This window comes from Corvus cornix, chromosome 15 (genome assembly GCF_000738735.6).
Source record: "Corvus cornix cornix isolate S_Up_H32 chromosome 15, ASM73873v5, whole genome shotgun sequence".
In the NCBI taxonomy this organism is placed as follows: domain Eukaryota; kingdom Metazoa; phylum Chordata; class Aves; order Passeriformes; family Corvidae; genus Corvus; species Corvus cornix.
In genome coordinates, this window is record NC_046345.1 from 207,319 (window position 1) to 232,380 (window position 25,062).

The window sequence follows — 25,062 nt, forward strand, 5'->3', positions numbered from 1 at the left end:
ATTAAATAATTCCCAATGGCGTCCCTTCACTAATGAGAATAAAAGGTGGTGCCCCAGAGACAACCCAGTGGAAGCAGGCAGCCTCCACAATAGATGTATTCAAACAAATTTGCTTTGTAGTGCAGTGAGTGAGAAACCACCCACCCAGCCACTCAGATAAGGGCAGGCAGCATTTTAGAAGTGCTTTTACTAGAAGTGCAGACCCTTGTGTATTTGTGCCCTTGTTTTCCTCTGCGTCAGTCGAAAAAATTTTGAGAAGAGATTAAATGGATCGTGATTTCCATACATTTGATTGTGTGAAGTCCTTTGGGTCCCCTCCAGGGATAAAGAGGTGGAGTACACACAAAATAAAAGTAAGTAATGTAAGGGCATTCTGGCCTGAAGCAGTATGAAGTCATCCTTGGTGGGGAGAGCTACCTGCAGAGGGATTCTCATCCTTGGTGACTCCTCCCTGCAGAGGGATTCTCATCTGCTCAGCAATTGCACGCAGCTTTTTCAGACTGACTTTAAAAACTTGAAAGAGCAAGAAGATTAACAGAGCACAAGAAAACTTATTTGTTAAAGCTGCATATTTAAATGATGATAGAACCTTTACAATAACAATCAAAGCAAAGTTTGCAGGGAAAAAAAATGAGGTAATTAATTTATGATTCAGTTTAATGATGGAATTGCTGCTCTGTGCAGTTTCTAAAAGGAGACCATCATTACTGGTGAACAAGCATTGACTGATTTTAAGGCAAGTTGCTGGAAACAAAATTTGTTCTAAATTAGTGAGTAGTTTGCAATGTCTTTAAATACTGTTTAAGGTAAAGAATATATATTCAGCCTGTTTATCACTGTGGCACCGTGGTACTTCAGATGCAGATTTGTGAAGTTTACTTCAGTAGTCCCAAATTTACCTTTTATAATATGGATTGTATATTCCTCATCCAAGCTGTGTTACTGCACATCCCACTATGCTGTTCTGTTTCCATGATGGGTCTGAAAGGAATTTGGAAAAACTCTAATTTGAGAGGTGTGTGTGTGGAAAATATACAAAGGATATTCCTGCATCTCCAGTGTTTCAGTTATTTTTCAGTGAATATTTATGCAAACTGTAAAGGTTTTTTGCAAATTAAGGAGTAGAAGTAGTGAGTGAGATTTTGCATCTCTTGTCATGATTAGAAAATATAATTGAGCAATGTGCTGTAAATGCAGTGAAAGGTGGGAATGCAAATGAAGTTCTTTAATTAAACAGTGTGCTATTTGATTCAAAATTTGATTTAGGAAAGCACTTCAGTGTAGGCTTTGGTCCTGTTGATTTTGAATGTTATCTTCTGTACTTTTAAGATTTTTGTGTTGATGTGCACTTTACGATGTTGAGGACAAAAGGACCGAGACCATGACCAGACTGCATTTTGAACAGTATTGGCTGTTTCTACAGTTAATAAAAAAAGTCTATTTTTGATTTTCGAATAGAAGAATTTAAAAAAGCACTTATTTCTATAGGCTGAAATAGACTCTGCCACCAGAGGGAAGTATTTCAGCCTAATTATCAGTTTTGGGATGGTTGTGCTCCTCTGAGGGTTTTGGCACAAGGGCTGTGCAGGCTTTGCCCCCTCTGAAATGCCCTTTCCCGGGGTGCCCCGGCCCAGCAGCCGCAGTCAGTGCCTGGGCACGGGCACCCAGCGCGGACGTGAAGGAAGAAGATCACAGAGTATTCGGAATCACAGAATAGATGTCACTTTGGAAACCTTTTTAGCAGGTACCCCAGGAAATTCAGAGCGGGCTGTGAAGATAATGGTGCTTTCAAGATCAGAAGGGAATGGTGAATCCCGGAGTGCCCGGGGCTGCCCCGTGGCAGGGAGCGCTTCCCTCCACGTCAGGCACGGGTCAGAGCATCCAGGCCGTTTGCCACAAATTGATGCTCTTAGAACTGAGCCCCAGGGCTGATGCAGCCACTTCACTAACAGGGATCTACTTCCAAGGTGATTTTAGCATTAGTAACATGAATATGTTCCTTGTATCGGGTCTTGGATCCTACATCATATCTGAGGCTATAACGGTAAAAATACTGCCTGTGTGTGGCTTTATTTGAGATGTCTTCCAGAAAACAAAGCCTGCAGAAGGATTAATCAAGATAATAAGCTGTGTTTACATCAAAGAAAGCTGAAAATCAATTCTGTTTGCATTCAGTTTTGTTAATGGAAATATACATTATTTTATTAGTCAAATGGCACAATTAATTACAGAGATGATTTTCTCTCTGGGGCTGCTTTATGACTATTACACTGCTTACAATTAATCCTAATGGAAAGATGAGATTGAAAATTCATGGTCACTTGTAAGTTTTTACAACCCGATTATTGCTTCCAAGTGCCCAATGCCGTGGCACTTGTTTCAGAATACAAGCTTTGTGAATGTTGGAGGAGCACAGTCCAAAGCCATTGTTTTCCTGTGGCTTTAACCAGGGCATGCTCTGCCAAGGTGTTCCAGCCTTCCTGGTTAAGGTGCTTGTTGCTGCATCCTGTTTGCTCCTGAGGGAGCAGGGAGCACTGCGCTGTGCGAGGTTAGACCACTGAAGGCTTGGCTGCAGGGCTGTATCTGATGAATCTGTGCCAGGTGCCTAATATCTTAGAAACGCTGTGTGGCTGCTACCTAAGCCACCATGGCTATTGCCACCCAAGTAATTGATTTATGTAGATTTAAAGTATTAGGGATCTGACTGTAAAATGGAATTGAAGACCGCTAAAATACTGCTAAAGACAAGCTGCTAACCTCACTTTAACTGATCTTGAAGTGCAAGCAGGCGGCTAATGGCAGAGAAGGAGTGGAGAAGAAATGGAAGGCTAATGCCATATTCCTTTCATCCTGACGTTAAATAGCCCTTGATGTATCCTTCCAGTTTATTGAAATTGTGGTCACTTTTGCAGTTATGAAGGCTGGCATTTCTGGAATAACATAATTTAGCTGTGACACTGATGTGCTGCTAGCAAAAGTCTTGCAGTAAGCAAAGTGCTTACGATAATGTCTATCTCCTCTTTCCCAGATGAGGTGGGAGGATTTTTATGAATCTTTCAATATTTTGATCTAATTTCAATAGTGAATATATTGTTTATTCCTTTAATGGGAAATGTAATGAGTTGGGATGGTTATTTTACTAGGACATGTGCCAGGGAATGGCTGTAGCTTAATGTGAGTGAGCAGTAATGGCTGCAGATTATTGGGGAGGGTGTTAACAAATGTTCTACTTAGTAGAGATTTCCTTAACTAGTACCATGAGATTTAGTGGTGATTAGTCAGACCTCAGAAGCTAAATGAGTCAGCCAGAGAAGCGAGATTGTAAACTCATATGTACTATTATACTAAATAATCAGCAAATCTTCCCATGCATTATTCACTCTAGTATTTTATTATCTGAAATCTTGTCTAGGTTTCCTTTACCAATTTTTAAATATCCTTTTAAATTCCTTGGTCCCAAAAGCTTCAGTCAGGTGAGTACTTAAATGGTTGAAGGGATTAGGGCCAGGGCACATTATCTATTGCCATTATTTTAATAATTTTTATAATTTTTTCAAGTATTTCTATGTGAACATTTCAATTTTGATGTATTTTATGAAATATTTTCAGTCAGTGCAGTTGTCATGCAGATTGAGGCTGTCTGGTGGAGTCTACCCCAAGTTTGTGTTGGTCTGTGTCACCACATTTCCCTGCCACAGAAATGAGGGGAAGAATCTGTGTCTGGGCAGTGGGAAGAAGGGAGAAGAACTTGTGGTTTTAGGAGGCAGTCAGTGCTGGAAAATGTTTGTCAGTCCTGTATTAGAGCTAAATCTTGAGAGGTTTTGGGTGTCTCATTTGCTACACAGATTGAATAGAGGATTTTTAATTAGTAGAGTTTCGGCTTGTGAGCATAAAGATATATGAAGCAAAGCTGAAGTCTTTTAAGATACATCATATGTGCAGAACTGTGGTGGTGTCTTTTGAATGTGAAAGTAACAGGAAGCTTGAAAAACATGGATCAAAAATGTATTGAAATATCCTGCTGGATGTATCTTGTCTTGATTGATCTTGAAACTGTAACTCTTACAAAGGGCATAAAAGTTGATCAAATGAAATTACCATTTCATTTATCCCTAGTGGGGCTATTTTACATGACTGTGAGTAAATTCCTGCATTGTGACAGTCTATGATTATGGCATGAGTAAAGGTGTGATGTCTGTCATATTTTCTTTTCACAATGCTGTACTTCATAATAATTCCAATGTGTATAAAAAGATGTGTGAGGAGTGGACGATTTGGTACAGCTGGTAGGCCTGCACGACTGGCATCTCTCACACCCAGAGCCACACACACCTAAGGATGAAGAAAAAGTGGAGGCTTTCAGTTCTTGTTTTGGTTCCCTCCATCTTTAGGAATGTGGATAGGATTGGGCTGCCAGGTCCCGTGAGTCAGAGGATCTTGAGTGCAAGACTTTCTACTTGTGGACATTAAAATTGTAAGGGACCAGCTCAATATTCACAAGTCCATGGAGTCTGATGGAGCTCATCCCTGAGCACTGCAGGACCCCTCTTCACCATCTAGCAAAGGCCTTGGGAGTTTGTGGAGGTTCCTGCTGGCTGGAAGGTGGCCAATGATATTCTAATTTACAAGAAGAATGTGAGGAAAGACCTAGGAAACCACAGACCTATTAGCCTAACCTCAGTTCCTGGAAAAATTACAGAGGAGGTTATACTGGGTGCTGTCAAAAGGCATTTAAAGAACAGTGAAATCATCAGGCACTGGCACTGTTTCCTCTTGGGGTGTCAATGCTGGGCCTGAATGTGAGATTCATCTCATGCTGGGATAGACAAAAGGGATGATATGGGGCAGCAGTTGAATGAAAGGGGTATTTAAAAGGGTCCTTGCCTGTAAGGTAGGCTTGGATTTTAATCTTTCTTTTGGGTTGCTATTTGGGTTGAACTTTGGGAACTGTAATTTTGGGCTGGCTTTATCAATGGCTTAGAAGTTTTGAAATCATAGGGACTGACCAAATTCAAGTGCTGAGGGCGAGTCCTCCTTGGCTGGGTAATGACTGTCATTTGTGTTGTACCTGTGGCAGCTTGGGCACTGCAGCCTTTGGCGCCACACATGGGTGTGATTCACAGCTCTCCACAGCTCTGGTGTTTCCTGCAGTGAGGATATCAGACAAAGCCTTAGGGTTTTGTTACCTGACAGTGTTTCCTCCATTCTGGCAGAGAACAAGCTTGGCAACTCTTGGCTGTCTTAAGATATGAAATGAGGCTCAGTTTTTTCTTTCATTTTGTCTGTCTCTTGCCTTCAGTAAGACACAAGAGGGAAAGAGGCCTCTCTTAAAATGATGGATGTAGCTGTGCCTCTTATTCATGATGTTATTACTTTCCTTATGATCTTAAATAGGATGATACCATACAAAAAAGCCAAAGATTAGAAGAATCATTAGCTTTCATTTGTAATTATAGTGCACTAGCTAGGTCTCACACATTGTGAGAGCTATAATTTGTAATAATGGTGTACCTATTAAGGAAGGAATGGGTCATAACTGAGGGTATCTTTTCTAAAAATTACTTACCTACAAATACATGATAGAACAGTGTTCCTACAGTGGCTTCCCAGCTACTCGGAGTGGGTATGTGCTAAGCCTCTGTGCAGCCTGAAGCAATAGCAGCTGGTAGTGCAATTCTTAGAAATACCACCAAAAAAACCCCAGAAAAATAATGAGAAAGCTTTTGAGAAAAAGGATAACGGAGGTCCATTAGTACTATCCCTCCAGGACAATATAATAATCTGTTTGATACTTTTCTGGAAATACTGCAGCTAAGATAAAATCTGATGCTGAATGCTGAATTCATCAGTGTGTGAATTCAAAGGCCCGATAACTTCCCCCATTCTAAACATCTCTTGCTCCCTGACATTCTGCCTTCAACTTCAGCAAATCACAACCTCAGTGCACAACTTTTATTTCTGTCTCTCTCCTAGTATATACTTTTAGCAAAATAGTTATGCAATGCTATTTTGCATTTGTAATTAAGATTTTATATCAGGTTTTTTGCAAGTAGGTGGTTTTTACACCCAAGTGGTATATCAACTCCTAAAGCCAGCAGATGCAAGGACAGCTACTTGTGGAATTATTTTGGCAATGAAAATGACTATACAAGGAGCCCTTACATGCTCTGCTCACTGCTGGTTTACTAAATGCAGCAAACCTTAGAGTAATAAATGTCTGAGTAACATTTTTGCCTGTTTTTCTTGAGAGTCTCAGTATTTGGAAACACAACATTCTCTTAGGTTTAAATTATTAAGTGTGAACTTAATAGTGAACTATGAAGTGTGAACTATAAAAGACAAGGTTGGCTGGTTTAGTGACAAAGTCTGAAGAGTATAAATGCTTGTTTTGCATGCAGCATGGATATAAGGAGCCTGTGGGGAAAAAAGATTTGCTCATTGACTGATTCTGAATACAGTATTTAAATCTTCGTGGATTACAGAGGTCAAATACAGTATTTTTCAGTGAGTGTAGTGTCCTATAGAGAATTTGGATCTCTATTCCCTAATCAAACTGATGAGTGCAGTAAAAAGCAAATAAAGATAATCTCATAGAAAGGTTGATTATTTCATCACACATGAAGCAGATGATAGAGGAACATCTCTGAAGCAGTTCTAGGAAAGCTTCTTTGGGACAATGGGAAGGAGTATCACATTTAATGATACAAAAAGGAAAAAAAAAAAAGAAATGTTGATTGGCCTAGTCATGAGATTTGGTTGCAGAGCTTAAGTGGTAGCTACGTTAGGAACTTCTCCCAGAAAAGTGCCACCACCAGTCAGAACATTAAAATGTGTTCTTAAATACAGTAAAAATTACATGCACAACAAGAAGATATTTAGACAATAAAACAGACATAGTGCTTACGAGAAGTGCTTTCTTGTTGGGAGATATTTTGATATCTTGCTGTAAAAAGCTGCAGGAACAAGAAAGACAACAGACTTTCTTGTTTTTTATACTTCAGCTGACTTAATTAAATTTCTTTCACTATGCATATGTAAATATAAGCAAAACCTGGAGGATTTAGCTTTCATTAGTGCTTTTAGTAGGGGGAGAAAGAAAAGGAGGTGCCAGTTTCATTTTACTTCGGGTTTTATGGACGCAAAGTCATCTAAATGTTTGTCTGGTCCAATATCCTTCCTCTGACAGTGACCAGTAGTAGGCAAAAAAATGAAGTTTAGATACATTTATGCTAGCTTGGGTGAACATTCTCTGCCAGCCAGTCAGAACTAAAGAATTTCAAGTGCACAGGCAACTCATAAAGATACTCATCACTGAATAGTTTTAGCCCATTTTGGAATGGGAAGCAAAATATTGTGGCTGTCAAATGTCTTTTTTTTTTTTTTTTTGCTGTGACAAGTGAGACATTATGATATTTCTCTCACTTTTCCCCCTTCTCCTCAAATTGTTAAAATGGGTTTGACTGTCACGATGATATGCAAAAAAAGCCCTTTTTTTCAAGTGTTACAAGTTGTTTTGAGGAAGGTTTATGAAAAAGGTGCCTCAAATCACACTGACTTTTTTTTCCTGGAAGTTCAGAGTCTTAAATTAACGACACCCACTTCTTGATGTAAGTTACTCTCCTGAAGTGTTTTGTTCAAGTCTCACAGATTTGTATTTCTGATGTGACAAGAATTCCCAGAAATGACTGGAAAGGGTGTCTTTGTTTCCTGTTAAAACTTAGTGCTAGGAAAATGGATCACTGTGGGGTTTTGTTTTGCTTCACTGTCAATAAAAGGTGTTTTACAGTTGCTGTTGGGACTGCTCGCAGGCAATACTTGCATTCGTCCTAGGAATGCTGGCACACCATATTCCCGGAAAACAGTCTGACCCTTTGTAAGCCTGATGAGAAAATCCAATCTGTTCCTCCAAAACAAGCTATGTCACAGTCTCTGCCAGTTCTGCTGCACCTCCTCCTAGCAGTAATTAGATCATTTGTCTCATCTGGAGAGCTCAGCCTATTGCACTCCGTACAGTAGTTGTGTTGAGTCCCACAGCTTGTGTTTGAACAGAGCTGACAAAGTGTAAGCATTGAAGGGATGGCAGGATCCTTGTTCTGGGCTTTCTTAGCCTTAAACATTTCTATTCCTTCATGAAATTTCAGCCTTTGCAAATCTGCATGGTTCAATCAGAAGGGAGTGAATGGCTGCGAGGAAACGTGAGCTGCATCCTGATCCCTGTCCTTTGTTCATTGGACGTGTGTGATGTCCTCTGCAGCCAGGAGTGAGCTCCCCCCTGCCCCAGGCTTCCCAAAACACTGTGGGGCCACGGCTGGGGCTGAGTTGAGCCTGGACAAGTCAAGGCTGGAGAAGAGCAATTGCTGCCAGGCTGTGAGCTGTCCCCACAGGACGTGCATTTGGCTTCCAGCTCGGTGCTGTGGGAGAGCCAGCTCATCCCTGCTAGCAAAAGGAAGCGTGTGGCAAAGGCTTGGGTATCCACAAATGCTGCCTAGTCTCCCTCATGCTCCGAGCTAAGGGTACAGATGTAGCCACATAAAGGACCAGGCTTGAATTCTCCAGGCTGGTATTCACATTTGCCAAAAGTGCATTGGGTTTGACCAATGATTCCAATTAAGTATCTGTTAAATCTTTAAAACTTTTATATTAAGACTTAACATCATGCTGGCTAGCTCGTTTATTTTCCTTCTGAAAATAAATCTGCTTTTTGATTTACTGTGTGAATCAGTAGCTGGCTGCTTTGAAGAACACATAGAGTGGAAAGGGCATTGCACAAAAATTGCTGAATGCTTTCTAATATCTGAGACACTGGAAATAGCAGACCTGTAAAAAGTACAGAAATACAGTGAATAAGTTAGTGTAATTAAAACAAGAGCAAATAATGACTAAAGAGCAAGGTCAGTCAGGATTTAGGAAATTTCCTGACTAAGGTAAGCTGCAAAGAAACTTTTCTCAAAAGCAGAGCAAGCTGGAATAGAGTTACATTTTGAGTAATGAGCTGAGTGAGTGACATAAGACAGCAGAGGTTTATTTTGAATTGATGTAACAGGATGTATTCATCCTGACCTTCTTGAACCATAAATGTCTAGTGATGCTTTGCTAGATAGAGCATTTCTCTAGTTAGCTAACCTGCTATTTTTCCACAGCTGCTCTTACACAATGTAGGATGAAATGGAGAAGGTGGCAGAGAAGCTAATAGAATCATCAACTTCTTTACTTTGTAAAGGCTAAACCAGCATGGAAGTGGCTGTTAGAGAATTTCTGAGTATCTTTCTGTGTTTTTAATGTAATGTTTTCCCTTTGAAGTTATTTCATAGGTTGCATAAGAAAGATTTCATGGCAATATGTTCTTCTCTGTGCCAGGTTATCTACTGCAATTAGGAGGAAGGCAGCCTAGTTTTGCTGTAAATATTTAGCATGTTCCAACAGTAGAGTCTCCAATTGCACTGTCAGACTTGGCCTTCATTCTAACAGCCTCTTGCCAAAGATATTAAAGAAGATTCAGCTCTCTGTTTTATTTTTCATTCCTGGTCTGAGCAGGGAATGCCTGTTAAAATGGCTTTTTTGAGAGCTCCTTTCCACTGGCCCAAATGTTTATTGGAACAATTTCCAATGTGCAGCTGTATAAATGAGAATTTTTTTTTTTAAAGAGTACCAATCTGAAAAAGCCATTTCCATCATGGAATAGAAATGTGCCAACCTCTAACCATGTGACTGGTTTGATATAAGTAAATTCTACCATATAAGAAGCTTCCATCCTCCTTCCCTCTTCTCCCAGACCAATTCCTGCTGTACTTTCTGCTTTCGAAGCATCAGGTCACAATGTGAAGCATCAAACTCTCTGTCCCCGTTACACCTGAGTTTCACTGTACCAGGAACTGGGCATTCACTAACTACAAGTATTGAGAAATGGTAAATGCATGAAAGTTCGTTCAGCACTCAGAGAAAAGGAGAAATACTTGTTATCCCTGCTTTAGAGAAGAACAACAAAAGCACCGAAATTGGGCTATGTGCTGCAGATCCCTCCAAGAGCTGCAGGGGAGGTTCCAGGCAAACTTCTCTTGCTGCATTTGCTCTGTGGCCCCAGCCCCATGGGGCAGCTTTTAAATGCAGCTTTTGAAGGTAGCTCTCCTTGTAGCAAAACCTCACCTATTAACCAATTAAACTATTTCGTTGCTTATTATTAGCCCTGGAGGTGGAACAGTCGTTGCTGTTGCAATGATAATGAGTGGAGTGGAGGTGGAGATCAATTGCTGGACAAATTAGCAACAGAATTACTCAAGATGAATGAAGGAAAGGTCGAGGAGAAGAAGCATCTGCTGTGTTACAGTGCAGTCCTGGGATGGAAGATACAGAACACATAGATCAAAATATAATTTAGACCTTGAACAAGAGCATCATTGTCATTTAGCTGCATTCAGTGAGAGTCAAAGAGTAAAGAAATCATCAACCTTTCTTTAAGCTGAAATGATTTTCTTCCAATGTGACTGGAAAATTATTCAAGTATATTGCTTTATTGGCATATAATTCATGTGCTGACATTGTCTTTATTTTTAAAAAGTTAATAAGCAAAAATCATTCTATAAATTACTTTTTCCTGGTAACTTTTTTGGCATAACTTATTGGAAAAACTTGTATTAATGGTCCAAGGAATTGGAATCTAAATGTTCATATATATTGATAAATGAGAACTTTATTACACATTTTTTTGTGGGGTTCTTAGGAGTATTCTTATTAACTCCAAATGCTAACATACATTAAATATTTATGATGCATTTAGTGCAGAGATCCACTCCTGATTCAGGAAATGATCAGAAGCTGAATCAGTCCTGCTTGTACATGAAACTTGATGGGTGAGGCAGGCAGCCTACAAGTAGTTAATACTGAAGCATGAATTTGTCTTTGGGGTGTAAAGGGAATGTGTCCCTGAAAGAACCTGGGGGCAGCCAGCCTGTGGATAGGTTGGTTTAATAGAATAAATTCTATGGATAATGATGTGACATAAGCAGTTTACCAAGTCATTGCACAGCACTGTGGTGTTATGCAGGAGGTTTGAGGAGCTCCAGTGCAATGGCAACTCTTGTGTTAAGCTCTGTTCCTCATTTAACTGAAGCTAATTATGCAAATAACTTGTATCACTGTTCCTTGGTGCTAAGGAAGATCTGCAATGCAATAGAAGAGATTCTGATCATTACGTCTAATTACACTGGAATGAGAATTACTGGAAATCTTCAAGTGGCAATTATTCTTTTTATTATTTTTAAGGCAATCAAAGCAAGAAATGCTGTGTTCATAGTTTAATACAAAAAGTCTGATGTAAGGAATATCTAAGAACTTTGAACCTACTGAAGCCTTAGTGCTCTTATGTTTTTGTCTTCTTTTGCCCAAAACCATGTAGGACAAGCATTTCAACTTAATCATTGGTTGTGTAAAAAACCTCTATACAAGGCTTCCATATCTTGCCGAAATTAGATCTGTGTTTTCTCAGCTTGGCTTTACATGACTTTACGCTGGTCGTTTTTTTTGCTATACACAGTCCAGGTAATTGCTTGCTCTGTGTTACTGTAGTTGTAGGCCAGAAATGTGGCTCTTACAGAAGAGGTCCTGTCTGAAATGAGGACTCTGTTGGGCTGAACATTCTGTGCACAGTTACGTGCAATGATTGCCTGAAAAAGCCATCTAATTACAATTAGTGCCTTTGCCAAGCATTGCTCTAAACTATTCAAACTACTATAAAACCACACTATAACCCAAATTAATTATGCCACACATGGATGGAAAGCTATTGTGTTGGATTCTGAAGTAAAACTCTGAAAACATTAGTCTGAACAGCTGAAACAGGTAAATGCTGAAGCTGAGACCCTGCATGGAACAGCCCTCCCTGAACTTCTCAGAAGAGGTCTTATGCAACAGATTTTCCCTCTAATTTGGTTTTATAGAAAGAAGGTAACTGGGAGCCTTAGCTCCCAAGAGGAGACTGAGTCAGATGAGTTCTAACATTATGTTTTCCAGGGTCCTTACATTTTCCAAGACAAAGGAATAGTATGGAGGCTTTCAGAAGGCAGCATATATAGTTCTGGTGGAAACTGAAAGCTGTTCTCTACAGATGTTTTCAGGAGCCTGTTACTGAGTGAGGGGTGGGGTGAAGGACCACTGCCATAAGGAAATGGAACCTTGAACCTGCAGTTCCTCTCATGGGCCATTATTGTTGGTGGCGTCACCAATAACCCTGAATATTTGTCAGATTATAGGTTTGTGGTTTTTTTTGGTTATCCTGAAAGTTGAGGGTTTTTTTTAACTTGTTCTTCTCTCCACAGTACCTGCGACCCTGAGAAGGAAAACTTCACAAAGAATGTGCTCAATCTTACCTCTTTGTTCCTCTCATGGTAGCCCTGATCTCACCAAATGATATATTATACATATATATATATATATATATATATATATAATTTTTTCCTGAAACTGAAGCTGGATCTGCATACCTTGGAAAAGTCATATCTCTAATTGAAACATATTTCTTAAACTACTGCTTTTTCTTCTTTTATTTTGTGTCCCATGTCGTTAAAGCACAGCGTTCAAAGAAAAGTTTCTTAATGAAGCACCATGTCCTATTCCCTCTTTTCTTCATTTTGTATTGGGGGATTAGATTAGTAGATTTATAATGATGCTTTCCTTGTTTTTTTGATGTCTATTTTCTGAGTTCAGTTGCCATGTGCAAGACAGGTTTTGGCTTCCTGGTAGTATTATTATAAATATAATATTAAACTCTCTGCCCAAAATTTTAAAGAGCCAGGTATTTAGGTCCTTTTGGTTTTTACTGTTTAAAATCTGGAAACACTACTGCACCTTGTTTGAGTCCTCTCTTTCCCATGGTTTGCCCATTGAAGTTTGAGTCCTCTGCTCTCTTGTTCTACTTTGCTTTAGTCATTGTATCAGATCAAAAAAGGAATTAGAGCGTTCAGTTTCACGCTGTCATCTGTCATTAAATTCTGTTCCCCATATACTTCTCATTAATCCCCCCAGGGACGGGCTGATCCTAAGGCTGTTCTGGGGTCTTTGAATTCAGGGGAATGCATGTATAGCAGTGGTCCTACTCTGAGAACCACTGAGAAAATGAAGGGATAATAAAGGTTGCCTTATCTGTGGTTGTGAGATGGCAATTTGCTCCAGGAAGGAAGACCAGCCCTATAAATTTGACTTATTCTGGCTCAGCCAGTAAGTGAACACCAGTCCGTGTTGTTGAGATGGGGCCTTGCTTTCTGTCTCCAGGGAGAGAACTTCTGTCGTTTCCTCTCCTTTGGGCCACTGTTTCACTTGACTGTTTCTGCACACTGTGCCACAAGAAGCTTCACCACATTCTTTTGGCAGATTGCACAGCAGTTCCTCTTAATTTAGTGTTAATTTGTATGCTCTGCAGTGCTTTGCTTTTGAGATTTAGAATTCTCACTACTTTTCTGTTAATTTCCTATGTAATAGGATTTTAATACATAGAAAGCAAACGATCTCTTTGGAATGTTTGAAGTCCTAATCTAGCTGTGTAAATCTCCCTCATTATCTAAGTATTTCCTACTGTCGATAGCTACTTTTAAAGCATTAACATTTTTTGTGGCCTTCACGGGAATCTTTACTTGTATTTGGTGTCTGCATTAGACATGTAGATGTTTGGATCTGCTACAATATACTGCATCAGTGCATGCTTATTAGCATGAATCTTTTTAGTCTGGAAGATCAGACTGTTGCTGTATGCAAAATATGGAAGCGTGAAGCTGACTAGAGGTTTTACCAGCTGAGATATTTAGTCTAGTGAGTTTATGTTAGCATGGCCACCTCTTCTGAAGATGTGAGAAGTATTGGTTGGAAGGATTTATTTTAATATCAGTGGAAGGAAGATGACCAAATGAAAAAGCAAAATCAGATTCAGTGTGAGTCTTGATGTTACCAATATAATTCCAGCTTGATTAAAGTCAGTTTTTAGTGGCTTTAAACAGAAATTTGTACTGATGCAGTAAACATCTTCTCCCGTCCTTTCTGTCAAGTTTCCTTTCTCTCAGTCACAATCTCTCTTTGGACTCTGTATGTAACAGGAATGACGTATCATTATAATAATTGTTACTGATGCCAGAATAGGTAAAAAATTGCAAAACCAGCAAGGGATGGTAGAATAGGACTGTGCCTGTGTCTGAACAGAGGGCTGCTAATTTCTCTAGTGGGGCCTAAGTTTTTTTCCATGGTGCTGTACCAATTGAGTCTCACTGCTCAGTGGTACTGAACCATAATGCAGCACTGGGCAGAGAAAAGATGCCAACAAGGTAAAATAGGGAGGTAAAACATTAAAATTGGAGATGAGAATTTGTTAGGTTAAAGCACAGTACAAATATGGTGACCATTAAAACATTGTTTCTTCATATTTAATAGCCCATGAAATGCCTCAAATGCTTTTTTAATTGCCCTTTGCATACTGAATAATAATCAAATAAATTTAAAGGAACGACAAACATTTTTACACAAAGCTCGATGTCAAGAATTCATTGATGGAGTATTTGGCTGAAACTCTTTACTTAAGCACTAAAACCACTTTCGCCAAATCTAACATTAAAGAAGACTTTGTCTAATAATATATAACCATTATGTCTTTGATGTACAGCCATGACAATGATCTTAGTGGAGGATTATGGCATTGCATTAAGCAGAGGAGAAAACTACTCTAATACCACAGTGTTAACGCACCACAGTGATCTCTGGAGCAGCACAACTTATCTAACACATTAGGGACAAATTCAGGTTATTAAGCCTAATTAAATCTATTTTTACAGGATTTAGCAGCATCTATCTAGAGGTTGCCAGTCTTGATTTGAATTTGTCTAGAGCCTGTGCCAGTGCCACATAAGTCACTGAGAAGATTACTGTGCTCTTTGGTGGCCTTTGGATCAGACTGATGTGCAGACAGATGCTCACAGAGACATCAACATTACACATGGCAGAATACATATTTCTGCAGCCACCCTTTTATCTGACAGCTGTTCCATTAACATATTTCTGAACCTACAAGTCTTCTCCCCAGTTAATGGCTCATAATGCAAATAGATAATTGTTGACTATTTCCTGCTAAGCAAAGCAATCCCTGTGCTTTTTAAAGAGTTATTTAACTCTTTATTTTGCTTTTCTGGTATACAGTTCAGAGTCCTAAAAGGAGGGTTCAGCATCTTGCCTTCATTCAGTGTTAAATCTCCTGCCTGCTGAAATGTGTATTTTTACTCCCTCTAAGCTGTTTCAGAGGGAATTGTTTTTGATCTGTTTTAAATGTTAGGGATGCTTTTTACTGTATCTTACTTTGTGCTGATGTTCAGTTGATCAAATTTTCCTTCTATTTTAAATCAGTGTAAAAATTAGGATATACTGTATTTTTCCTCTACTGGTAACTGATACTGAAGGAAAGCGTCAAAAGGTTAGAGACAGCAAAATCCACAAGAGTTCTTGTGTCAAACGGTTTCACAGGACAAAGAAACACAAAGAATACTGTCTGGCCTGGCGTTTTTATTGTCTGTGAAATTTCCAGTGCAAGTTGATCTGTAATTTCCTGTCAGAATGTAGGCCATGGGCATAATTTTTTGCCTAGAAAAATGGTGTTTAAAAAACATCGTAGCGATTCTTTAGAAACTGAACCATCTCAATCACTTTGGAAGAGGAAATATAGCAGTCCTCAAAGAAGCTGAAGTCCACTGCAGACACAGTTCAGTTCACTCCTGCCTGCCTTTGCTCTTCTCTGCAAGCTGTACTCTGTCCTTGAACTTCCCTTTCTCAGGGGAGGTTCTCTGTCAGGAAGAACTTCAGAAATTAAAATCACATCCCTGCAGAGATAACTCCACGCAAAGCAGTATAGCCCCTGGATTTGCTAGTACAGAACATCATGAATAGAAATACAGAAGACTCCTGGTGGTCTTGTAATTTGCTGTTTACATAAACTGGAATTTAAACACTAATGAATGAAGTGTGGGATTTGAAGGTAAAAGATCCAATAGCTGCCCTAGTTTCCCTCACTGAGAGCTTTTCCCTTTGTGTCTTGCATTTGGATATAATTAGAAGTGTACTATCCTGAAGAACCTGCAGAGGAGGAACACGCATGGATATTCCCATCTCAGGAAAAGACTATGGAGTTTTGGACGGATTAGAAATGAAATATCAAAAAACCCCAAAACATCAAAATGAAGTGCTTTCACATTTTCATATTACCACCCCCTTGTTTCTAGCACAATGTATAGAATTTAGCCCAAATTCTCAGCTAATTTTTAGTTTGCCTTGTTTCTCTTTATCATATTGAATATTTCTAATATGAAAAGCTACCTTTTAGAAATAAAATTTCTGGAGATACCTTGTGTTTTCAAAGGGAGCCGCATTCACTATTTTCATAGTTGGACTTGAACCAATAGCTCTTTACTGATGTGTTTGTAAAATATCCTGACCAAAATAGCTCGATAATCCTGATATTTCCCTGATTTAACATTTACAGAACAAAAAATGTTAGTAAATGTTGAAATATTTCAGGTTTTCTGTACAGTTTTTGTTTGGGTTTTTTTGTTGTTTGGGGTTGTTTTGTTTTGTTTTGTTTTGTGGAGTTTTTTTTCAGGGGTTTTGTGGGTTTCTTTTTTGTTTTGGGGTTTTTTGGGTTTTTTTGAGACCATTGGATTTCAAGCAACTGTCTCTGGTGCTTTAAAAGCTGTGGTGGAAATTTAGATCATTCTCACCTGCTGAAGAGGAATGACAGCATCTAGGTGGGATGCAGGCATGTAACTCAGTAACTAGCCCTGTGTACGGCTTGTTAGAGCTCTAAAATGAAACCAGCTGATGTGCAGAGGAAGATATGAACAGGTGGCATATCACAGGTATAGCAAGAAATAGCATTTTAAACTGAAGAACTGTAGTTATTTTAAGCCGTAAATTAAACATTCCCATGAAAAGCCTTGTGAAATATGTTACTTTAAATCAGAACAGGTTTCTTATGCCATAATTTTAGTTAGGTTGGAGAATCTCATCCTATCTTTAATATTCCTTATTGAGTTATTAAAGATAGATATATCATTAGGGTTAACAGCTTTTCAATAAAAAGATAGTTAATTCAGTGTACAGAATCTGAATGACTTCTCACTTTGAACGACAATCATTGATATAACCCTGGTTTTATGTTAAATGCAAATACACTTCCTACTTCAAAAAAGCTGTTATGGAAGATACCACCTCTCTGTCCAGAAATGTCTGCAACACTTCTATGGAAAAAGGAATTGTTTCACTTATTTATATCAGTTACAATATTACATTTGTGTTTGGAGATTTGAGTGTATGTACTATTGGTGTTTTCCCCACAGAAAACCAAAGATGTAATGCTGCACATACAATTTTGTGTTAGTTCTGATTACCATTTAACTGGATGAGTGATTTAAATAGCATCTCCCAGTGAGAGGAAGAATAAATAGGCCGACACACACATTCCTTTCCTTTTTTATAGTGTATAAGTGGATCGGTCATTGATGAGATTTGCTTTAGTGAATAGAGAAGAAGGTGTTGTATTTTAGAATAGTGACTGCATGGATTGTTAGAAGATATTTGAACTGGATTATTGGTTAGATGTGTGACTGTGAGGAGCCAGATAATGCTTAAAGTGCACTTGTCTTGGGGCTAATATTATGTTAGAGTATTCCAGAATGGCAAATTGGAATGTTTTGCTCAAGAACTTCCCTGCCTGCCTGTGGGGTTTGATTCCCAGCTCTGCATTGAGATCCCATTTGGAATCCCTGAGGAGCTGCTGTTTTGTTTGGAATTCGTCTTTGTTTAGCTGCCATCGAGCTGGATTCAAAGTTGTTTTGAGGAGTATTTGCTGCAGGGATGCCCATTGGATTTTTTGGATATATAGCACAATGCTCACACTGTCCTTCCTCTCTCAGCTCCACCAGTAAAAGGCTTTTTGGGCTCTGAGCTTGTCACATGCATCAGTTGTAGTTTTGTTACTGTGATTAAATGAACAGTGGAATGAGAAGTAGGGTGGATATTCTCATGAGAGACCTTGGCAGGAGAACCACTGGGGTCATTCTCTGTGGGGGTTCCTCCACCACTCCACCAAAAGAGAGATTTCATGGAGCCTCACAGTGATCGACAGCACTGGTTCAAGCCAAAGCATCCAACACTACTTCCAAATGACAGCTCTGAATACATCACTTAGTTCTAATCATTGTGCCTGGGATGAATCTGATGTAACTGCTGCAGTATTCAATTGTGCAGCTAAGCGCAGCCCCGAAGAAAGCAATAAGCTGCGGTATAAATATTTAAGCAGTTGTACAGGTGCTATGCTATTTTTTTTCAGCTAAATTTCTCTTTGTAAATATCTGAGTTCTGTAACTGGTGCAGGCTCAGTAGAAGAAGCAGTGCTTTAAATTCCTCATCTGTTGCACCTGTCTAGAAGGCACCACAGAGACAGAGTTCTGAGACAGAACCATGTCTTAACGGAATTGAAAAAATCTTCTACTTTCTTCCTTTCTCCTTCTCTGTCGAGCAACTGACCTCACTCAAGTATTTCCTTTCCATGTGGCTTTGGTAAATCTAACAGCCTCCTAAAAGCAGCAGTTTATCTTGTTTGGCTTTAAAGATTACAAAATTTTAAATCTAATTTGGTTCATGCAGGAGGCACACTGGATATGTCTATTTTATTTTTCATTTTTATTTGTTGTTGTGAAGCTTGTGACTTGTGAAATATGAGAAACGGAAGAAAAGTCATGATTTTTTTTCTTTAGTGCTGAGGAGGTGGAGGCAAAAAACCTGCTTGCACTGTCTTGAATAACATTTGGGAGCAAAAAATTCAGTTCTGAAATTTCAGTTTGAGGGATATGTATAAAGCAGACACATGTTACTAAAATCAGATGTAGATTTATGAGTTACAATGATCTATGCATGTATGTTTTAACTGGTACCATTTTTTCCCCCATATAACGTACGATTTTCAGAGTAGCAGCATTTCTCTCTTTGAGCTGTGTGTCTCTTCTGTGTGCCTCGACTGCATCCATGTCCCAGAAAAGCACTGAAGGGCCCCTGCATAGCTGGAGGATCTTTTTGAGAAAGATGCACAATGAGCTCATTACAAAACACCCATGGCTTTTCACAAGAATAGGAGACATCTGGAGCTCTAGTTCCACTCTGTATATTGCTTTTAGCCAGTGGATATTTTTCACAGAATGTCAGTGGTATTCCAAGAGTGCAGTGCAGGAGAGAATTATTGCCATGTCTTGCTTTATCTTGATGCTTTCAAGGATAAAAAATGTCTCTTCTCTACACTTTTCTTTCAGGCCTTTTGCTTTCTAGCACTAAAGGGACCACAATATCTTTATTTTCAAGGGACGTCTATACTGTACTTGCTTGCTTGAATCATTCTTTGAGGCTCCAGTAGCTCTTACCTAGACCACAGCTATTTCAGCCCCGAGTACTTTTGAGGTCCAGGAATCCAGCGCCCTGAAATCCACCCAGACTGTACTCCTGCATGGCCAGCAAATTTTCCCCACTCTCAGAGCAAGCTAGAGAGACATGTAATGTTAAAAATAAAATGCAAATGCCTGAGTTATTTGAATATAATCACTTTATTAATTTAGCTGTCTAACAGATACTGATGACACTCTAATAATAAGGTCCAAAATGTTCTTTCTAATTAAAGGAGTTAATGAACTCACACATCTTAAGAATTTCATTTTAATTAGTAGCAATAATTTATACGAGAGAGAGAAGTGCCAAAAAATTATTCCTATTGAGGAGTGGAAAATTGGTAAATCTGTTAAGGAGAGATGCTGAGTGGCATGACTGAAAATTGTAAAAAGATTCCTACAGTTCTGATTCATGTCTATAAAGTTGCTGTGTGGCTGGATATTTTCCAAACCTCAGCACCCGAGGCGTTCCCACTCCAGTGCCATTGTATGTATCTTTGGCAGGCACAAGAAATATTCGTTTCAAGACAAAAAGATTTGTGCCATCATATAGGCTGGGTATTACAAAATGATTAGGATTCATTTAGCAATAATATATTTTTAAATTTCTCCTTAATTTAAAAAAAATGGAAAAACTGAATGCAAATGTTTTCCTTGAATGGAGAAGTGTGGTTCCTCTTTTAAACTTCAGCTCCTTCAAAAATTGAATTTCAAAAGTTGCAGTTCAGAAGAACTCATTTATATCTAGTCATGCTCTCAATTTCTGTAAAATGAAGATGCTTTTTGCCATTACACCATGTTCTGCTGGTTTTTTCATCTCTCAGGACAATGGAAGCAGTAAGCCTGTTGCTCTAAGGAAGCATTTCAGTTCCGAAAGTTTTCTATTTTACACCTGTAATGGACATTTGTGACTGACTTAAAATGAGTAAACTATATCATTTTGTCCTATGCTTCATTGGGTTAATTTCCTTTGGCTTTCATGCTCAGATTTCAGTGTCTATGGATTTCAGAACCTTGTTGATGTCAAAAACAACTAACTTGAAACTGCTGAAACCATGCTCAATAAAAGATAAGCCATAAACCTGCAGGAAATGCTGAAAGAGGAAAGTTAGGAGTGAGTGGAGGCAGCAGATGTTTTCTAGAATTGGAAGCAGTATGCAAAGTTGATTTAGGCACATCAACATAGTTAGGAGAGTACCTAAGGAGTCTTTACTGTTATTACAATGTTTTCTGCATTGCATCCTGTAGGTACACTTCAGGAGATACAATTCCAGCTGGAATTTGGATAGCTGGGAGAGACAGAAAGGACAAGTGGCTTTCCTAAGATCAACCAGCAGCTTGGCAACACAGGCAGGAGCAGCATTTAAACCCTCTGCTTTGCACTCCTGCACTCTGATGGACGCACCACACAACTTTCAGACGTGTTTCATTTTGAGCAAGACCTGAATGCTCAGATGTGCAAATTTTCCTGAAATTCAAATTACAATCTTGAGATTTTATCAGTGTTTTGTCAGTCTTCTTTCATAACTTGATGGAGCATATGGATTTTTTTCAATGAATATTTGATATGAAGAGAGCGTAATTGTGATGTAAAATTACATGATAGGATTGCTTGTAGTGTGACATTTGCACTTGGAAACACAGATCAAATCTTCTCTTTGATGCATGGGAGTTGCCCTCTGGACTCTGACTATGGAGGAAGATGGAAGTGACTTTGATTTCTCGGATGGGTGGAATGAATCCAACTAGAGTGTGGGATATTTGGATTTGTGTACTTATACTACTAATACATTAGGCTGCTTTGAATTTTCAAACTTTACATGTCAAATAGTGGAAGAAGTACCTCACATATCAAATACAGAGGAAACAAAGTTGCTCAGCCCTGTGCGTAATTGTTGGGCGGTAATATTCATGTGATAATGTAATAGGACTGGCAGAATGACAAATTCTACACTTTTCAAATCCTAAGGAAACAAGACAAACTTGAAGTGCTGCTAAAAGACTGTCAATATATTTGCCTCACTGCAACAGAGGAGTATCTCTGTCATCTTAGCAGTGGTTAAGGATTAGCAGCTACGCCTCTTACATAAATGGGTCTCAGCTGTCCAGCAGGGCAGCTGTAGTTCTCTGGGTATTCCTTTTTTCCCTTTTTATATTTCCCCTTTTCCAGTTAGTGGGAACTTTACTGGGCTGCTATGGCTCCTCGTATGGCTTGATTTATTGAAATTCATTTTTTGTTCCTGTGACCTTTATAGTTCACTTTCTCATCCCGTTTGCATTCATCAGAGTTCTTTAGTCAAAGTACAAAGTGAAAACTGCAGCACCAAACAAAAGTGATCTGATGAAATAGATGAGTATTAAATAGACCAAATGAAAGGCTCATCCTTCCTGCCTTGAGTGCCAGAGCCCTGCACACTCCAAGAGTCATCTTCCTTTCCTCTGCACTTAGCCCACGATGTGCTCATGGCACACAGCTCCAGGTCTTCAATAAATGACGGATTATAGACAGTTATCCCTTCAAAAATCAACTTGGCTTCTTTTCTTCTTGTAATTGGTTTATATTTCTGAAGAAATATAACTCTGAAGAGTTGTATCTACCTTATATTACAAAATTCTACTGGAATAGCTGCATTTTTAATATTACAGCTGTATTGACGAAATTGTCTTGACTTTATGTACCTGAAAGCTGAACACATGTAATGTGTGTCATTGGAGGTAGTTTGGCAGATTCAGGGCTTTGTTTATACCATTTGTGCCTCCAGCCTTTGCTGACAAATACTTACAATTATAATCCCTAAGGGAATTATAATATTATATTTAATAATAAATCTTTTTTCAAGTGGAATCAGAAATTCTAGAGTCTAAAACCATGGACAGCATCAGTAAACCACTTGAGCTGATCTTGGACTCTGAACTCCAACTTCAGGGCACACTTTGTAACAGTTAAATGCTGATAAGAGTGGACATGTTATATTTTATGGTTCCAACCTCTTTTTTACTCTCTGCTACACTGGTGCCTGACTCTGAACCCTTGAGTTTGTACTTAATATGGATTAAATCTATTCCTTAGGAAATACTTGGAGCATGAAAGCTGCTGTATTAAATTAGTTCATTACAGCTTTACATGCATAACTGCATAAACATTCATTTGCTTCCTACTTTGGTCACCTCTGATCTTGGCTGTTAATGCTACTGACTTCTACAAGCCTTTTTTCCCCTTGACTGTTTTTTAATACTAACTTGAAGTTGTCAAGAGCAGATTCTGTTTATTTCCCATGATAATAACTTGCCTTTATTTTAAATAGTTTTTACTTAAGTCAGTTCTATTGGGGCCCTTTTGCATCCATGTTAAAAAGCATTGGTGTACCAGCACTGTTCTGCTTCTGCTGTGTTTCACCTGACAAAGCACCTTAGTCTGTCACTGAAGGGCACTGCATAAATGTAATGTAGTATTATTTATTTATTATCATAGCACCACGCTGACAGGCTACCTCCCAAATACATCAGAGAGCACATTTGTCATTCCAATTTTTGTTGTACTCTTGCTGTATATTTTCTTCAATTATGGCTTCTTGGAACATTTCTGTGGTCTTTTTCTGTGATTAGACACTAGGAGCTTACACCAAATTTACCTTTCAGCCCTTTGCACCAGTCATCTATTAATTATTTATTTTCAGCGCTTAGCGTAGGGGGTTAACCAGCTAAGCGCTGGTGGGTGCTTGAGCATCACGGAGCTGCTCCCTCACTTGCTCCCCTACCCTGCCTGTGGTTCAGGACAGGAGGAAAGGAAAAGTAGAAGTAAGGAATATTGGGGGTGAAAAAAACACTAAAAAATTGTTTAGTAAGTGAAGGATAAGTGGAAAAAGAGGTAAGAAGGCAACAAAATTACTGATGAAAAGGCAATCATTCCCCCCGCTCCCACAGGTAGACCAATGCCCAGCCAGTTCCTGAGGAAAAGATGGGTCAACCCCTCTGAAATTCCTGCCTTTCCATTCTGTTGCTGATGAGCTAACTCTCAGCAGTGACGGTCTCATGATGCTACATGGTAGGGAATATTTCTTTAGTTAATTTGGGTAATCTGTCTGGTTGTGTCCCTTCCAGTTTATTCTTCCCCTCAACCTGTTTGGTGAGGGGCAGAGTGAGAAGCAGAGGAGCCCTTCTTGCTGAGCAAGCACTGTTCAGCAAAGCCAGAACATGAGGGTGTTACCAGCACGGCTTTGGTATTGCAGTAAGTTCAAACTTTTCTAAATGGCACAAACTTTAAAGGAGGTATCTTGTTTTATGTTATGTTTTCCTGTTAAGTGGTGGAGGAAGTTGCCATTGCAATGCATGGCTGAGTTAATGCACTGTGTTACTGCTTCACAAAAGCATCTCATGCCGGATAATGTGATTTGTAGTTTTAGATAATTTACATCAGGCTTTTGTAACTGCTAAGCCATGGTGCCCAAAGTATGGGAACAAATTTCCATTGGATATCATTTGGCAAAGCTGAGACTACTGAGTGGGAAAAAAACCCCTCGAATAGTCAGGAAACAAGCTTATAAGATGAATGGCTTTAATACTTCTGTGAACCATTCTAAATCTACTCATACTAGAAATGCATGCAATTATCCATAAAATAAATTGCCTTTATCTCATAATTGTCTTTGCTAATTACCTTTCTAGCAAATTAAAAGGTGAGAGGACTGAATGCTTACATCTATGATTTTCAGTAGTGCATGCTTATATTGTCCCTTTGTTTACACTGATATGCATCCCTAGTGTAAAAATGTTACATTTCCACTTTGCCCTAGTAGCTGGAGCAAAGCCTGACTGTGCAATCAATGCTACCTGGGAATAAGAATGCTCTATAATTGATGAGATCCACAGGCCTTTTCCTTACTGCAGTACTTCTTCCAAACTGGAGAAAATGTTCCAAATAAGAACTGCCTGCAATTAAAATTGTATCACATCATTACAATGGTGTAGTGTATATTTGTGATGTCCTGGGGGCTTGTTTTCCTGCTTTCTACCACAGCTGAAGACTGAAAGGATTGAAAAGAAAATGCATATTATAGAATTAGAAAGAAACATAGAGAAAGCTGGTTTTATCACTAAGTGAAACATATGAAAATGGCTGTAGAATTACCTTGGTCCTCCTGCCTTGATTGTTAAATCTTTCATGGTCCAGAATTTTCCCAAGTCCTGATCTATGCAGAGCAAAAAATTTAACAGCTAGAGATTTGAGCTGCTGAGAGTTAGTTCATCTTGTTTGTTTAAGATTTATCATAATGGCATCCCTGCTGTAAGGCAGGACCACTAGAGTGCTTCCACTATTCTTGTTTTCTGCTTCTCTAAACCCCTACACAAGTAACAAAGGAGCTAGAAAACAACATGAATTTAGAAATTCATTCACTTGCTGCCTATGACATAGTACAATATGCACGTGATATTCTAAAATGTGTAAAATATAGTTTGATATATCTATATTTTAAGAATTTAATTGGGCTACACCAGGGAATCTGAGTGTCAGCAACTGTTCTGCCATCATCTTGGTAACAAAAATGTATATTGGCAGACCTTGAACAAGTCTTGCTCCACTGATTAGCAATACCTCAAAATTTAATCAAAA

General features: G+C 38.9%; 1 long non-coding RNA gene across 1 annotated transcript in view; it reads left to right on the top strand.

The window, feature by feature from the left end:
* Window positions 1–201: 201 nt before the first annotated feature.
* The window catches only part of LOC120410835, a 208,878-nt gene continuing 184,017 nt past the window's right edge, over window positions 202–25,062 (top strand). Inside the window, exon 1 of the long non-coding RNA XR_005603176.1 lies at window positions 202–353. This is a non-coding gene — a long non-coding RNA (uncharacterized LOC120410835). The remainder of the gene's footprint in view (window positions 354–25,062) is intronic.